Here is a 19,286-nt window from a genome sequence, read left to right as displayed (position 1 = left end):
ATAGGGGAAAAACAATCAAGCCAGGATGCAACTTTCCATGATCAGATTTTTAAAATACTAATTTTACAGTATGGATGTCAGTTAGGGAATGACAGTTTAGGGATTAGCAGCAAAGCAGGTAGAATTCTCTCCTCAGTTCTAGGTCCTTTGTTCATTTGCTTATTCATGTCAAAACAGCGAGGAAAAATAATAGTTAGCTTTTAAGCAGGTGCCCCGGTGGCTTAGTCAGTTGAACATCTGACTTTGGCTCAGGCCATGATCTTTTGGTTCACGAGTTCGAGCCCCACATTGGGCTCTGTGCTGACAGCTCGGAGCCTGAAGCCTGCTTCAGATTCTGTGTCTCCCTCTCTCTCTGCCCCTCTCCTGTTTGTCCTCTCTCTCTCTCTCTCTCTCTCTCAAAGATAAACATTTTAAAAAATTTAATAGTTAGCCTTTATGAGTTTAAATGGCTCAATCTATAAAAATGTTGGAATAGATATAAAATGTAATGGTACTAGCAACAAAACTAATTCTTAAAGACAAGATAAACACTGCAGAAATATAACCTGATATTGTTGATTTTGTTCATCCAAAATGCTAGATTGTAACAACCCAAACTAGCAGAATCCTGCTAAATTTCTCATTTGACCCAAAAGTCAGTATTTCTTTCCATTCAAGTATAATGTGATTATTGACATTAATATGAGAGAAAAGAAGTCCAAGCATTTTTATTTACAGCTTAATGCTAATAGAAAAATGAGAAGCTATGTGTCATGAGCACTGGGAGTACCAACCACCCCCCCTTCAGAGCTGATGCCTTTGTCCCCCAGCTGCTGGGAGGGTTACCCCCTGAAGGCTCACCCCCAGTCCCTCCCCAGGAAGTTTCCTCAGCTAAAGGAACTTCCTCATTCAAGCATGTGACCACATGACCCCTCTCCAGGGACAGCCCACATCCATGACTAGTTGATACAGGAGCATAAGTGCTAGCCACTGGCCGACTCTCCCACTCCCACCACCCACAACTCAATTTGGAATGTTCTAGAAGGGCCATCCCAATCTCAGAGGCCCATGTGAGTTGGACTGAGGCCTCTGTTGCAACTGCATCACTGTTCAGCTTCTCTCGGCCTACTTCTATATTCTTCACATCCCTGGAGTTACTATTATTGAGCACATTTTCTAGCAAACTTCTTACAGGCAAATCTCTACCTGTTTCTTCGGGAGACTAACAACAGTATGTGACTTTCAAATCACTGTGGGGTGTAAAGGACAAAGTAGATGCAGTCCTCATAGTTAAAGCAAAATACAATAATGGAACAACAATAAAATCTTATGAAGCATATTTTTTTTAATGGAGAGCATGAAACAAGCTAATGGATATATGTGTATGTGTTAAAATCTCTTCTATTAGAAGGCGAAGACGCCCCATGGATCAAAAAACAAAATCCAACTGTGTCCTATTTTGTCAGTGTTATTTATCTCATAGATGTTGGCTGAGGTCATCTTGACCTTTTAAAATTAAAATGAAATTGGTTCCAGCGTTTAGTTCTGTGTCCCTCGGGAACCACAGTGCCCTCCTCTGATAGTTCTACAAATTCCTGGGCGCTTACATTGTCGCTGTTACTTCTGTTCACCTCTGGATCCTTGATCTCGGTCATGACTTACTGGCTGTTTGCCGCTCTCCACCCCTCACAGCCCTTAACTCGAGCCCTTTCCTTGATTCTTCCAAAACGTTTCACACAAAGCAAAGGTGTGCAGTCTATTCTGTTGGGTTGGGGTTATGAGGCATGGGGCATTGTTTTAAATTACAGCAGTACGTTCACCTATTGAAAAAAATCTTAGTTCCAAAATCCGGCAGTTATGGATAAGGCTATTATAAATATCTGTATGTTTGATACAGATATTTATCAAAGGTTTATGTTTGAGCAGAAGTTTTCAAATTGGAGTAAATGGCATTCAAATTTTAATTAGAATAACTTTGGCAAAAGGCAAATAAATTGATTATGAAATGAAGAGGCAATGTATCTTCACGTTACTAAGACTAAAACATAAAATTTAGAAAATCTAAACCTGTTTATCTTGTAGTGTAAATCATATTGCTGGATTGTATGTCAAGACTATATTTAGCTTTGTAATAAACTACAAACTATCTTGAAAAATGACGACTTCATTTACATTCCCACCAGTGATGAATGAACACCACTGTTCCTCCATGTCCTCACCAGCACATGGAATCATCAGTGTTTTGGATTTAGGCCATTCTAAATAGTGGCGGTACCTCATTTTAATTTGCAATTCCATAATGTCTTCTGACGCTGAGCATCTTTTCATATGCTATTTTCCACTTGTATATCTTCTTAGGTGAGGTGACATTAGAATAGTAGTTAAAATTAAAAGAAATGTGCTCTCAAGCCAAAAACAAAAAAACACACACCAGAATTTTATATGTATATTTCTAAGTGAAATAAACCAGTAGGAGAAGACTATATGCTATATAACTCCAACTGTATGACATCCTAGAAAAGGTAAACCTATGCAGCTAGCTAATAGATCACAGGTTACCAGGGAGTTGAGGAGAGGGAAGGAGCAACCCAGTGGTGAAGGTGCACAGGGGCTTTAAGTGCAATGACTGCATTTTATATGATATTGTAACCATAGCTGTAGGGCATTATACACTCATCAAAACCTTATAGAATCATAAAACTTAAATTGTGAATGCTAATGTAAATTATGGACATTTTAAAAGAAAAATCTATCAATATTAGTTCATCAATTGTTAACATATGTATCACAATAATGTATGATGTTAATAACAGGGGAGAAAGTGAGGTGGGGGTAGGATAAGGGTACTTTCTGTTCAAATTTTTTATGAACTGAAACTGCTCTGAAAAATACACCCTATTAATTAAAAACAAAGTCTTTTGAACTAAGATGGTAAATAGTAGTAATATTAAGTATATTAAAAGCTAATCCAATAAAATTCAACACATCTATTTTCTCATAAAAAAATAAACTAAAATAAATTACAGCACTACAGACAATTTAAAATTGGATTCAATTTTCATGTCTTAAAATTCTTTATTTTTTGGAGAGAGAGAGGGAGCAAGGGGGAAGGGAGAATCCAACAAGGGGCAGAGGGAGAGATAGAGAGAGAGAGAGAAGCAGGACTCACCTGAAATGGGGATTGAGCTCACAAACCATGAGATCATGACCTGAGCCAAAGTCCAATGCTTAACCAACTGAGCCACTCAGGTGCTTAAAGTTCTTTGACGTCCAGAAGCAGCTCATCATGGTGGTCTCCTGAGCAGACAATTCTCTCCCTAAACAGAGATCTACGATCAATGAATAAAATACATTTCGCCCTATTTTATTATTTAAAAAAAATTGAAAAACTACTGAAAAGTCCAACAAGAGTAAAGAGTTGCTTAAGTTAAGATACCTCTGCATGATGGGAAAGCGGGGAACCATTTTAATATTTCATTTTCAAATAATATGTAATGGCTTGGCAAAATGTCCTCGGTATTATAAATAAAAATGGTCAGAAACATAATCGTGAATACAATAATTGTATACACTTTATGAACCAAAATGTATATAATTTCATGTATATTAATAAAAAAGAGTGCAAGCAAATAAATACACTAAATTGTGAACTGTAGTTTCTGGCTGGTGAGATTAATGATGGCATCTATTTTATTTTTACACTTCTCTGAACTTTTTAATTTTTAAAAATGAATGCATACTACTTTCAGAATGAGGCCAAATAGGGATATTTTGAAATATTTATTGAGAATTAACTGGAGGGATTTAAAATACCTAATTATCTTAGGGGAAGAAAAAAGCAATCATTTATATTGAGTATTATATTAAGCTTCAAGCCTCTTAATTTTTTATCAGGATGGGAAATCAGGGCCTTCTGAAAAGGATGGCAGTATTTCCCATTGCTTTGCTGAGTATTTGCTGAAAGAGGGAGGGAGAGGGGAAGGGGAAGGGAGGTAATGAAAGAGGGAGAGAGAGAAAGAGATTTACACCTGGAAAGTAATAAAAATTGTTGATTGACTCTATGGTCTGAAATTCACAGATGGTAGGATTTTGAATTAAATACGATTAGTTTGTATGTGTAATACAATTATAGTAGACATCATTTTATATTAAACACAGTATCTATTATCATATGTGCAGTTGCATATTTTTTTAATGAATTTCCTCTCAAATATTGGTAAATGGGAGTGGGGCACCTGGGTGGCTCAGTCTGTTGGGCATCTGACTCCTGATTTCAGCTCAGGTCATGATCTCATGGTCATGAGATCGAGCCCCACATCTGGCTCCATGCCCAGTTTAAGATTCTCTCTCACCCTCTCCCTGGGCCCCTCTCGCACTCACGTGCTCTCTCTGTCTCTCCCTCTCTCAAAAAACAAAACACAAAAAACAAACACTGGTAAATTGTAGAAGTAATGTGCTCTTTTTAAACTACGAAACCATGAATATTTTCTATGAGGCCGTGAATCTACATTACAGGGTCAGGTATGTTTAGGGTGTGGTAATGGTCTCCTCTGTGAAAGGTAGTAATACCAGTAATTAAGTCACTGATAATTATCAACATAAGCCCAAGAAAGTAGTAACTGTCACTGATAATTATCAACATAAGCCCAAGAAAGTACCTCATTCTCTCTTTACTGACGGGACAGCACTTTCCCGCTACATCATACGTTTGCCCCTCTGTTCCCATTCCTCCACCCTCCCACCCACGTTCCCCCACCCTGTTCCGTCCCCCACCCACATTAAAGTGGATTCCCTGTAACATAACCGTAGGGCTAAAATAAACCATCCTGCGGCCCCAAGAACATGGAGGCACTGATTGCATCCATGGAGAAAGGCGCTGGTTTCTAACTAATAAGCCAGTGTTCGCTAAGGAAACAAAAGATGGATAATGGGCTAAAACAGCTCTTACTAAGAAGTCTTGTCTTTCCTCAAGTCTGAGGAACTGGAAAGTGGAAAAGCATTTTAGCTAATTGGCTTCACATTCTCCTTTCATCCACTAATTAAATGTATCAGAAATGAGAAAAGGATTTCTTGTTCGAGCATCTTCCTCATTTCAAGCCACCAACACCCTCTCTGTCAAGGCAGAGCTTGGTTGGTTGGAGGCAAAGGGGGCTGTTTCCTGAAGTTGTGTTTGCTGTCACTTCGAGCAGAACCACCTTGTTCAAAGCCAGATCTCAGGATGTCCCCCAGAAATTCTGACTCAGCAAATCCAAGGTGAAGCCTGGGAATGCATATATTTTACAAGCGTCCTGGGGATTCCTGGACATGTGAAAAGTTGAGAATCGTATACAACACTATTTGATGGTTTTAACAAACTCTTGGCAATTTACAAGTATGAGGACCTAGTAATCTCCTAAGGTCCGTGGTTCCCTGAACCTACAAAATAGTGTTATCGCTTTAACAAAATATCTTGCTTTATGAACTACGGTCTTCCGAAAACTGGTAAAAAGGACAGGATTTCAAGAATTCATCTAATTTCTCTCCTTCCACCAAGACTGCATAGTGATTATGCTTTGTGTTCCATTAGTTAAGAATCATTCATGATAATGGTAAATATTCCCAGAGCACATGGTTTAATTTATATTTTAATATATCACTTGATGTGACTGTATAAATCACTAATCAGGATTATCTATAATTACTACACACGTATGTGTGTAGATATGTGTGGGCACTTTAGCCTCTACACCGATTGTAAAACCTGGACCCTAATTTTAAAAACACTTTTTTCGAGGCACCCGGGTAGCTCAGTTGGCTGAGCATACCAACTCTTGATTTTAGCTCAGGTCATGATCCCAGTGTCGTGGGACTGAGCCCTATGTCAGTCTCCATTCTCAGTGCAGAGCCTGCTTAAGATCCTCTCTCTCCCTCTCTCCTTCTGTCCGTCTCCCCCACTCTCTCTCCAAAATAAAAAAAGAGGGATGCCTGGGAGCTCAGTCGGTTAAAGTGTCTGGCTTCAGCTCACGGCTCATGAGTTCGAGCCCCACGTCGGGCTCTGTGCTGATAGCTTGGAGCCTGGAGCCTGCTTCGGATTCTGTGTCTCCCTCTCTCTCTGCCCCTCCCCCGCTGATGCTCTGGCTCTCTCTCTGTCACTCAAATAAAAAACACTTATAAATAAATAAATAAATAAATAAATAAATAAATACAAGAAAAAAGAAATGGCCATTGTAATCATCATAGTTTAAAAAAATACTTTTTTGTGATTATAAACATAGCATAGAGTTTGACAAAATTCAAATGTGCATCAAATATTTAAGAAAATTTAAATTTCACTTAAGAACATGAAAATCCACCATAATCCCCAAAGCAAACTATATATTTCTCAATGTGTATATACATATGTGTGTCTATCTTTTTTATACATATGGATCATTCTTGAAACATTTTTATGCATATGGAACATAAATGAGATTCTATAAAATATAGTGTTACATAAGTTGGCAAAAGATGTTGAACTTGTTTCCATGGTGGTACCTCCTTTTTAATACCTGGATAATATTCCAGTAAATGGCTGGATGTGGATAGTTTATTTAATCATTTTTGTAAATCGGTTCTTCTATGGTTTTATTTATTACAAACAATACTTCAAGGAACAACCTTGCTCCTCTTTAGTCTTCAGATTTCTACCCATTTGTCTCCTCCTCAAAATGTCTTCCCTGACCCTTAAATTTCCTTTGTTTTCTTCGTACATGCTCTCATAGAACCACAGATCTCTTCACTGTTGTCTTACCCAACTCGGATTTTACACGTACATGTGTGATTATTTGATCAAAGTCTGATGCCTCTAGAAGATTGTGAATGTCATGAGTTCAAGGACATATCTACTTTTCCCACTGTGTCCGCAGTGCCCAGCATAGTGTCTGGAAACTTGTAGGCTCTTAATAAATATTTTCCAGATGAGCTGATTCATCTCTGCCCATTTCAAAAGCAGTTTCTGTCAGATAAATCTCTATAGAAAATATAATTCGAAAGCCTGATTTGAAAGGTATGAATACTGTTTTATTGTTAATAGCTTTTAGTTCATAATCATAAAAAATATCCACGGGGTGCCTGGGTAGCTTGGTCGGTTATGCGTCTGACTTCAGCTCAGGTCATGATCTCACAGTTCGTGTGGGGCTCTGTGCTGACAGCTCAGAGCATGGAGCCTGCTTCAAGTTCTGTGTCTCTCTCTCTCTGCTCCTCCCACACTCATGCTCTGTCTCTATCTCTTAAAAAAATGAATAAACATTAAAAGAAAATTAAAAATAGATATATATTCATTATAGAAAAGTTTCACTTAGTTTTTCTAGACAAAGAATAGAATATATAAATATAGAAGTATATATGAGTCAAAAAATTAGTACTCATATGTTAGGGTTGTGCACTAGAAATTTTTACTTACAGGTGTAATCAAAGAGTGCTAGGATCACCCCGTTAGAGAAAGAGATGAGGCCCCAGAAGCGGAGTGTTCAAAGCCCTCCACCATCCAACTCAACCTTCCCCTTTCAGCCTGTTTCCCCGTCTGTGGGCCACATAATCTGTCATTTAGTGGGGCCAAATGTTCCCACTTTCCCTACCACGATTACATGTTTACACCTGGGATGAACTTCTCAGCCCTCCTGTCTTTTCATTGTTAGATCAAATGTGATTTCCATCATAAAGCTTTTAGGATGCCCAGATTGGAATTGTGCGCTGGGAAACCTCTTCCCTCCCAGTACTATTATAGTACTTCCTATGTGGGGGCTAACAGAGTTATTAGTAGGTCTCCCTCAGTTAGACTCTAAATTCCTTTAGCATGGGCAGACATTGTGACAGATAGATGATCGATAGATACTCTTTATAAATGAAACATTCATTGACTTGTCAAATACATATTAATAGAATGCTTCCCAATGTACCAGGCACTGTGCTGGGCTCAGGAGATCACTGTCTTTATAGACCTTCATTTAGTCTGAAGCAAAAGAAATTGAATGACAATAAATGTCTAATGACATATTACATTAAATATGCCAATGATTTGAAATTAGGTTTCTGGGATGTCCGGGTGGCTCAGTCACTTAAGCGTCCAACTCCTGATTTTGGCTCAGATCATGACCTCACCGTTCATGAGATCAAGCCCTGATTGGGTTTGGCAGCAAGGGACCACCTTGGGATTCTCTATTTCCATCTCTCTCTGCCCCTTCCCCCCTCAGATAACCATTAGAGAGAAAGAAATTGGGTTTCTGACTGAATTTGTTTCATTGCACTATCTGATAACTTTCTTACTGAATCTTTCAATGTATTCATTAATTTCTAATGTTATCTTTTTTACATTATAAATTCAGGTTTTAAGGGACACCTGGGTGGTTCAGTTAGTTAAGCATCCGACTCTTGATCTCAGCTCAGGTCATGATCTGACAGTTCATGGGATCAAGCCCCACATGAAGCTCTTTGCTGATGGTGCAGAGCCTGCTTGGGATTCTCTCTCTCTCTCTCTCTCTCTCTCTCTCTCTCTCTCTCTCAAAAATAAATAAATAAACTTTAAAAAAAAATTCAGGTTTTAAGAAGTTTATGGACACCTCAAAATTATATCTGCCAATACTAGTAATTTCTGGGGAGTTGGAAAGTTTTGTTTGCAGCCATTATACCACTGGGATTTAGGGGTGCAATTTAAGTGCAAGATGAATGTAACTTCCTCATTCATTGTTCTTTTCAAAATATCAGTAGGGGCATCTGGGTGGCAGGGTTGGTTAAATGTCAGGCTCTTGATTTCAGGTCAGATCATTATCTCGAGCCCAAGTTGGGTTGTGCACTATTAGCACAGACATTTTCTGCTTAGGATTCTCTCTCTCTTTCTCTGTTTCTCTCTTTCAAAAGAAATAAATTATATAAATAAATAAAATATCAATGCAGCGACCCTCAACTAAAACACTGGAAAATGCTACCTTTACGAATAAAATAGAGCAAGATCCCATAACCTTCACTTCCTTCTTACACCCATCACTGGCGCCCATCACAAGTGGGTCCATCTTTACTTTATCCCTCAACTTGATTAGAAAACTTACTTTTATTAAGTTTCTCCTACTTTTACCCACGTTTCAGGGAATTCAGACCAAATTTGGCAACAAAAAGACTTTGTGGTTTCTTACTGCTGCCAGTGTCTTCCCACTTCGATAGCCAATAATTCGGCTATTTACCCTATTTAGGCTATCTGTGCTGATTAATCAAATATATATCATCTTTATAGTAATATCCTATTTCCTCTGACCCGTTTGCCTCTCAGCTCCTCAAGCAAACTGGAGAGAACAAACTGACTAACCACATCCTCAGACTGAGTAGAGAGGGCAAAAGTTTTCTGGTTAATTCTTTTCACATCCTGAAGTTTTCTGTACACCCAACTTCCCCTATACTGTCAACCCATTTCTTCTTTCCCATTTGAGAGAGAGGAGTTTCACTTTCCTTCTCTATTAGTCAGTCCCTGCTTTTATTTAGCCTTTTTCTTTTTACAAAGTCACTTCCCTTATCAATTTCCTAATAATCTGCAATTTTTAAACTACTTGTGAGGCACACTTTCTCACATATGGTCATCGGTCAAATCATTAAATAGTTTTTAGATGAATAAAAATATAGTTAGAAGTGCTCCTGGATTTTAGATTTGATTTTTTTTAATTTTTTAAATTTTATTTATTTTTGAGAGAAAGAGAGACAGATTGGGACACAGAGAGTGAGTGGGAGAGAGGTGTAGAGAGAGGGAGACACAGAATCCAAAGCAGGCTCCAGGCTCTGAGCTGTCAGCATAGAGCCTGACGTGAGGCTCAAACCCATGACTCATGAGATCATGACCTGAGCCGAAGCCAGACGCTCAACCGACTGAACCACCCAGACGCCCAGATTTTACATTTTAAAACAGAAATTTGTCCCAGTATCCTCCCAAAACAAAACAAAAATAAAAACTTGTATTGCTTGTTTTCTCCATTCTCGCCATCCCATTACACATTACTAAATATTAGACGCAGCCTTGGTTGTTCAGGGATCCCTCAAGGAAACCATGTCCATTCACCTTTCATTCATTAATTCAGTAAATGCTGACAATGACTCCGAAGCAGGCACCTGATACACCGTGGAGCTCACAGAGCAGTGGGAAGATAGATTAAATACGGCGTAGTAACAGCTGCTTCCCTCAGCAGAATCTTCGATCCCTAAGCTAAGTCTCTGCCAGACCCGACCAATAATCTGCTCTAGTCTTTTCTTCACAACATCACTGAGAAATCATGACAGGCACTAGGAGAAGCAGTGTTGTTACTAACATGTTTGATATACAACATTTATGCAATTGATCTGTGAATTTCATAAAATAATTTACAAAGAGAAAACTTCCCCCCCAAAACTTTATATTCTAATATTCCTTACTTGAAAGTGTATTTCAGGGCATCTGGGTGGCTCAGTTGGTTAAGCGTCCAACTTTGGCTCAGGTCATGATCTCACCATGCATGAGTTCAAGCCCAGCATCGGGCTCTATGCTGACAGCTCAGAGCCTGGGGCTTGCTTTAGATTCTGTACCTCCCTCTCTCTCTGCTCCTCCCCTGCTCATGCCCAATCTCTCTCTTTCTTTCTCAAAAATAAATAAACATTAAAACAATTTAAAAAGAAAGAAAGCATATTTCCGGGGGCACCTGGTTGTCTCAGTTGGAAGATTATGTGACTCTTGATCTCAAGATCATATGTTTGAGCCCCATATTGGGGGTAGGGATTACTTAAACAAATAAAACTATTTTTAAAAAGTGTATTTCCTGAGTACCTGGGTGGCTCTGTCTTCAGCTCAGATCATGATCTCACAGTTTGTGAGTTTGAGCCCCGTATCAGGCACAGTGTTGACAGCTCAGAGCCTGGACCCTGCTTTGGATTCTGTGTCTCCCTCTCTCTCTGTCCCTCCCCTGCTCATTCTCTCTCTCTCTCTCTCTCTCTCTCTCTCTCTCTCTCAAAAATAATAAATAAAACATCAAGAAATAAATATTAAATAAATAAATAGAAAAGTGCATTTCCTTTCACCATGTGGATTTACAAAAATTCATTTGATGGCTTCTATTCAATTAGGAGCGACTCAAAGTTTTTATAAAATAAGATAAGATGGTTGTGGTCAAATGCTCTACCCCTAAGCTATATCCCCAAGATAAGATGGTTGAACCAGCAATATTTCTTAGCTGTATAAAGTTGTGCAAAATTCTTGGAAACATTAACATCAGCAAAAAACATCAACCAAATACCAACCAAAAAAAAAAAAAAAAAAAAAGGATTTTCATGGCAAAGAGTGGCCTAGTACCATATCGCTGTAGATAAAAGAAACGCTTTTCATTTTTATAAATGATCCATGAGCCCCATTTGTACAGTTGGAGACTCTACTGTCTTCTGTCCAGAGCCGTGACCCAAAAAAAGCCCGAGGAAAAATACGCCCTACGCAATATCAGCACGGACCTGAGAAATGGGAAGCGGGTAGGCATTAGTTAGAAGGCAGGCGGCAATAGGATGGAGAGCTGCAATGGTGGCCAAATATTTTATTCCCTAGAGGATGTTCAGCCGTGATCTTTGCAGTGAAATGACTACTATATTCTCCTCAGTTACTAAGTGCAAGTGAGGGGAGCTTCCTGACAGCGAATCAGTCGCCCATTAAGATGGGAGGTGTGTGCTGGGGCATTCTGCATCCTGCCCAAAAGTGACTGACTCTTCGAATGTTTTCCCATCGTGCAAACATTCTATCCTTAGTACAGTTTTCAAATTATATTTTGAAGGGAGATTTCGGGAGTCGACCTTCCCGGACGATCACCTCGGTTCCCCGTATTTTTTGCATCCCCAACACCTAGCAAATTGCCTGATAGACATTAGGTATTTGATAACTGTTGATTGAATTCAATTTTAAAGGTGTTATTATTTCGTAATTTTCACAAAACTCCTCCATTAGATAAGCAGAGATCCTGTGATAAAGAAAGATTTCCGGTCGTTTTTTTGTTGTTGTCTTGGGGTGGGTTTTTTTTTTGGCCAAAGCAATATAACATTAAGTCTTTGACTAAGGAGAAAGACCAAAATTCCATTGAGACCTTCATCAAATTTCTGTAGAAAGGTATTTTATTTTATTTGGATTACATTGTGTAAAGATTGTAAGGTATTTTCAAAAATATAGAGAGTAAGATAAATAATTAGTAATGTCAATAATTCATAGTACTTACAACAGTAAGTCCTGTGTAGACTATGGTGTTTACTCTTCAGATTGCTACCATATATATTTGGAAAGGCCTAACTATTTTTTAAATTTTAAAACACATTTTAATAAACTAAGGCATTTTTTAAAAACTTGTTTTAACATTTATTTATTTTTTGAGAGAGAGAGTGAGTGCAAGCTGAGGAGGAGCAGAGAGAGAGAGACACAGAATCTGAAGCACGCTCCAGACTCTGTGCTGTCAGCACAGAGCAGGACTCGGGACTCAAACTCACAAACCGTGAGGTCATGACGTGAGCTGAAGTCAGATGCTTAACTGACTAAACCACCCAGGCATGCCAAAAAACTAAGGCATTGAAACTTTATTCTCTTTCCATCAAAAAATAAACAGAATAGTGTCTGTAACAAGTGCAGAAAAGTTCACATAAAATATCTCGATTCGTATTTGAAACCAGACATATTCTAGTTTCTTTTGTTTATTAATTCCATTAAGCTAGAATCACAGGTAATTAACGCAAGTCATATGAGAACCTGGGTCCTCTGTGCTTTGTCAGAACCCTTCTAATTGTCTAACTTGGGTGATCTGTATCCAGGTTCTGATTGGAGGGTGGAAGGTTTTGACTCTGTGTCCAATGTACTGAACGCTCCGTTTAATCTCTTACCCTAGCTTTAGGGAACGACAGGTCTGCAGGCTCAGTCACTCGGATACATTGATATAAAGAAACAGTAACAGCAGCACACATATATTATTTTTGTCCCAGAATGCACGAAACGTTGGGACACCAGATCAAACCTGCCTTCTAACAGACTTCTGATTATTATAATCCCCTCCTGCCTTCCACATCTGTGCCTTCTCTCTATTCATCAAGTGTCCGGGATTTGTTCAGATTATCTCATTTTGTGCCTCTTCAGAAAGCCATATGTTTTACGGAAAAGAAACCAGGCTTGTATTGCAATAAATCCACCTTTGTTAAACATCGAAGCTTAGGGAATTAATCTAGTGTGGGAGTGTGCTATCTTGTGCCCTGACTTACAGAGTACACACGTAAGTCTTTTCTTTCAACCATGTGTGTTTAATGATGCATCCACCTCCTTGTCCAGAAACTTCCTTTCTTCTTTAGAATGACAATTTACTGCCCATGTGGTCCCTTTGCCTTTTTCCAACAATAAGTTCTTCCAAAACAGAAAAAACAAACAAACAAACAAAACAGCAAAAAAGCTATGACCCTTCCAATATACCATTTGAATGAATCAGAGCTTGGAACAAAAGTAGAAGAAATATTCAAATAAAACCGTAGCACATATGCAAACATTTTCTCAATGTTCTTTAAAAATACTTTACTGCTAGGGGCACCTGGCTGGTCAGTGGGTTAAATGTCTGATGCTTGACTTCGGCTCAGGTCATGATCTCACAGATCCTGGGATCAAGCCCCCACATCAGGCTCTGTGCTGACTGTGCAGAGCCTGCTTAGGATTCCCTCTCTTCTTCTCTCTCTGCCCCACTCTATTGCACGTGTGTTCTCTCTGTCCGTCTCAAAATAAATAAATAAGCATTTTAAAAACTATTTCTTGGCCTACACTATGGGTGTAGACAAAGTGGTATGTGTATATGTTTGCATGTATATAAAAAGCAATAAACAGGAAACCTAATACAATACAACCAAATATTATCTGAAATCTATTTCGGCTTTTCATTTAAAAAAAATTTAACAATGTTTTTGTTTTCATAGAAGACACTGGAACTGTCAGAATGTATTTATTCTGTTTTCGGCACGTCTTCTTCCAGAGACCGGGAACACCAAACTAAGGGTCCTTTCAGCCCAGACTAGCACAACACAGTTCATCTGCATCCTAAAGGCCAGGGGCCTTCCGGAACAATCATTACATTGTCCTTGTAATCATAATACACTGTAACACTTTGCAATTGTTTCCACGACTCAAAGGGATCCATCCCGTGGCAGTAGCCACAGGCGAAATGAGCAGCGGTGTAAACACATCCTTTACAGCTTCTCTTGGGGAAATGCAAAAATAGATATTGTAAGCGCCACAGGACAAATTATTACAGGCTATTTTGACCAGACTTGAGTTGAACGTGGTACTTTCCAGAAAATTAGAATCAAATAAAATAGGTCCTTTCCCTCAAGGGTCTAAAATCTATGCTGTTAAAGCGTGTATTTATTTGGTCTCGATCTACACTGCCCGTTTATGGTTTGTCTTTCAAGACACCCGGAAGTGCCAAGATTCTTCAGTCCCCAAGGAGAGACAAAGTGGCCGGTTCCAAAACCTCAGTGGCTTGTTAGCAGTTCAAACTCCACTTTGCTGTGCACCGCAGTCTGATTCCCTGAGTCGCATCTCCGACCCCTGCATCAGGAGGATGGGGCTTGGATTTGACCTCTTTTCTCCTTCAGTTATGCACTTGATTAGACCAACCAGGGGGAAAGAGATGTTTTGACCTGGGAAGAAAAAGATTATGTGCAGACTTCACATCTATCTAATGTCATAGCCACTCAACCAACCAAATCTGACACTGCCCACTGAAAAGAAATGACCTGTCAAATCTTCATTAGGCACAGAATCAATAGAGTTCAGTTGCTGAGACCATTATCCTTCCGTTGGCTTGGTCATAATGAACCTAAGGCCTCTATACCCATCTTCAAAAGAAAAACAAGAGGGAGACCCGGCTGGCTCAGTTGAAGGAGCATGTGACTCTTGATCTCGGGGTTGTAGGTTTGAGCCCCGCATTGGGTGGTGGAGATTATTTAAAAATAAAATCTTTAATCACAAGTTGAGTTTGATGCCTCTGTAAGAACATAGATCTGAACCTAACGGACTCCATGACAGGCCTCAAGATCCCCCTCTAAACTAGAAGGTCTAAGGTTCAGTGTCTCCGGAACTATTAGGCGGTTGCACATTACCTGAGGCAGGAGAGACCACCTTGCGGTATCCAATCAGGAAAGGCCAGCTACCTCTCCCCACATCCCTAAAGGTGAGGCCTACAGATAGAAACTTTAGATAGGACCCTGTTACCTAATGTTAAAGTTAACCCGATAGTCACTGAATAAGACCCTGAACTCGCTCTGTAATTGGTTAATTTCAAAGATACTCTAAATGTTGTAGTTGGGTCCCGCCAAAAGTAACGAACGCTCTGAACAATGTGTATGGTTAAAGTTGCTGCCAATACTGTTATATGGTAATGATTGGATCACTGTACCTATGTCACAATTTCTTGTAGCTCCCCCTTCCCAAACCCCATAAAAAACCCTGCTCAGCCCTTGTTCGGGGCTCTCAGCACGGATCCACTGCGCTGGGGAAGTCTGTGAGCCCGAACTTAGGCCCGGCGAGCCTAAGCCGTACTAAAACTGCCCTTTGCTTTTGCATGAGTGACTCAGTCTCCCTGGTGGTCTCTGGTTTTGGGGTGATATTGAAATCTTGGGCATTACACCTCATGTTTTACCTTCCGGTGCCATCCTGTCGTTACACCTGCCCTGCTCTCATTCACCCACAGGGCTTGGCCTGCACAGGTTGAGTCGATGACAGAAGCCAGGGCAAAGTCAGACTCGAGGAACGATGATGCAGGAAAGGTAGGGACAGTTGGGTTCAGTTTTGTTTTTGCTTTCTTCCAGATGCTTCATTATTTCTCCAGATCCTCCAGATCAATAGAGGCTCAATTTAGAAAATTTGAAAAGTATACATAATCATAAAGAAATAAAATAATGCCGCCACCTGGAGACAAATGCTTGTTTGGGGCACTATAGTAAACTTTTTCCTGGTTTAAGAGCTTCCCATCCGCGGAATGGCTAGTAAGCCTTCACAAAGCCGTGGTGTTATTTCTTTGGTTTATCTAGACAGCACTGAAATGTGGTGGGATTTCTTACAAGATATTGTAGATGTCTGTTTCCTGGTTTGTCATGCCTTGTTCTTGAGAAAGAGTCTATGACATACTAGTTGTTCGATAAACATTTCCCTTTTTTAAAAAATTTATTTATTTTGAGAAGGAGAGTGAGTGGGGGAGGAGCAGAGAGAGAGAATAAGTGAGAGAGAATTCCCAGCAGGCCCCATGCCAACAGCATGGAGTCTGATGAGGGGCTCGAACCCACAAACTATGAGACCATGACCTGAGCCAAACCCTAGAGCCGGACACTCAACCCACTGAGCCACCCAGGTGCCTCTCAATAAACATTTCTTAATTGAATTAAATCAATCTAATCACCCAGTAGTGGACTCCTAGGTAGACTTGGAGGCCCAGAATCAAAAGTTTAGTTCTGGTTCACCGTTGTAGTCAAGGGCAAATCAAGTTTTATCCAGTGAGGAGTATTTATTTTTCTTTCAGAGTAAAACATCTACCCTCTTAAACTTTAATGAGCTTCATGGGATTTTCTATCTCTGTTGATTCTGACATCCCATAAATGTCTAGAGAGAGAAAAAGAAAAAAAAGTCACAGAATGTTCAGTGTTTAACAATTTCTAATCAGAGTAATTCCCATTGTTACCATGGATATCTTATTTGCAAACTTTGTTCATAACCCTGGGTGAAAAAAAAATCAAAGGCACATGGGAGATAACAGGCAGATCCAGACCTAAAGGGATAGGATGTGGGCTTAAAAGTTGGCTCTGGCATTTTCTTTTCCTGACTTAAATCTTGGGGGGCACCTGGGTGGCTCAGTCAGTTAAGCATCTGACTCTTGACCTCGGTTCATGTCATGATTTCACGGTTCATGGGTTCGAGCTCCATGTCGGGCTCTGTGCTGACCGTGTGAAGCCTAACCGGAAGTCTACTCCGGAAGTCACAACGTCCAAAGCAGGAGTCATATGCTCTACGGACGGAGCCAGCCAGACGTCCCTGATCTATCATTTTAAAAATTGAAATTGATGCATGAAAGCTGAATGTATCAGATTAACAATAACTCGAGTAGCCTCACCCATGTCAGTGTCTGCAGCTCAGAGCTGAACTGGACAAAAAGGAAGAGGTTTTGGACAGACTCCCCTTTAGTCCACTCCCTCATGAAGCATTTGATGAGGGGTCACTCTGTGCTTGAGACACAAAGCCAGCAACAGTCCCTGCCCTCAAGAACTTCCAAATGGAGCGAAGGAGGCGGACAGACCTCCTGTCACATCCATGAATCAAATCTGCACACTCCTGCCATGTGTCGGCTGTGCTGTGGAAAACAACGCCCCTGGTCCTTCCCATGCTTGGACCAGAGTAAGATAGGATATTGTTTCATTTTAGTGTTCCTCCTTACTCGATGTCCAAAATGAGGACCCTGAGATACTGAGGAAAGGTTGACCTTTTTAAAAAAATCTTCATGTCTAAGAAGTTTCTGTTTTGTTTTGATGGTTACAGCTAGATGCTTAATGATAAGCTTGAGCTATCTGGAAAATTCATCTGGAACACATTATTCTCTTATCGTGCTAGATGAATCAATTGCCAATGGACCTTACAAAGTTAGCAGAAAAATATGACATTTGTTCGTATGTATCATACTCAAAAGTATCCAATTTGTCTAAGGAGATATTCTGTAACTCACTTAAGAAGCATAATATAGACGTTTGTAATAAACATTGTTTTCTCTGCTCTAAATCTGAAGAGTCTGAAACCAACCAGAGACACAAATATCAGTCACAAAATCGTAAAGCACACAAAAGATTGGAGATCTCCAGCAAACAGGCACACAAAATTTGTTTATTGTTTGTAGTTTTACTGCACCTGAAAGAGCAAGGGGCACCATTATGATATATCACATTTTTCCTTCCAATGAGGTAGAAGACCAGCCCATTTCAGTCTGCACAGGGTTTCTGTGGATAACTAAAGGTTTTAAGAATTTTACTTTGCTGATGAAGGTGGGCTTTTTTAAAATCACTCTTTTTTTAAAGATAGGAACAGAATTCATTATAATCATTTATGCAGAAAACTATTCTTTGGCACATTTACAATTTTTTTTAGCTTATTTTTGGAGATAAAGAGCAAGCAGGGCAGGGGCAGAGAGAGAGAGAGAGGGAAAGAGAGAATCCCAAGCAGATTCTGCACTGTTGGCACAGAGCCTGATGCAGGGCTTGAAATCATGACCTGAGCTAAAATCAAGAGTTGGATCCTTGACCAACTAAGCTACCCAGTCACCCACCCCTTTGTCACATTTTTAAATCTATCTGGGTGGCCTTTTTTCTTGGTATATTTGTAATAAGGTATCTCAAAATTTTCCCATATATAAAGCCACAGGGTTGTTGATTTTCTCTCTTAATTCAGTTTGACTTCTTGGAAAATTTTAGACTTTCTGAAAAAAAAACTTCAAGGGGACTTTAACTCAGATGACAGAAAACTAACATAATTGGACATTTTTAATGGAAGGACACATTTTTATTTTAAGAGAAATAGTTAATAGAAAATGAATTCCTATAAAGCCAAAGCTTTTTGGCTATTGCACTGGTTCAAGAAATGTATAATGCGATATAGACCTTTTATAATATAGCCCTCATCTGAAATGAGTTTGTAGTTCAGTTCTAAAGGAGACAGGTTCTCCTTCTTTCCTTCCTTTCCTCCTTCCCTCCTTCCCTCTCTTCTTCCCTCCCTTCTTTTCTTCTTCCTTCTTCTTTCCTTCCTTCCTCCTTCCTTCCTTCCTTCTTCCCTTCCTACCTTCCTACCCTCCCTCCTTCCTTCCATCCTTTTTCATTTGTGAAATCCTCACTTAATATTTTACGTGGATTAGCAGGTTTGGGGCTGCGAGGCAAGGCCCACAGTTAGCTACCTCCTTTCTGGTTATTTATGGCACCCAGTGCCAGGGGTTAGGCTCTGTCCCTGTGTAAATCATGAGAAAAGCAAGAATATAGCACTTATTAATGCATTTTGTTCACTGATAAAAGGAAGTCATTCTCAAACCACACTCTCAAATAATATTGATTTTCTTTCACAGAACCAAGATAATCTGCCCCTTAAAAATTAGTGATGAAAAAAAAATTTTTTAAGGGGCACCTGAATGGCTCAGTTGACTAAACATCTGACCTCAGCCCAGATCATGATCTCACAATTCATGAGTTCAAGCACATGTCAGGCTCTGTACTGACAGCTCAGAGCCTGGAGCCTGCTTTGGATTCTGTGTCTTCCTCTC

The sequence above is a fragment of the Suricata suricatta genome, chromosome 10 (genome assembly GCF_006229205.1).
Source record: "Suricata suricatta isolate VVHF042 chromosome 10, meerkat_22Aug2017_6uvM2_HiC, whole genome shotgun sequence".
Lineage (NCBI taxonomy): Eukaryota > Metazoa > Chordata > Mammalia > Carnivora > Herpestidae > Suricata > Suricata suricatta.
This window is presented reverse-complemented; position numbering follows the sequence as displayed.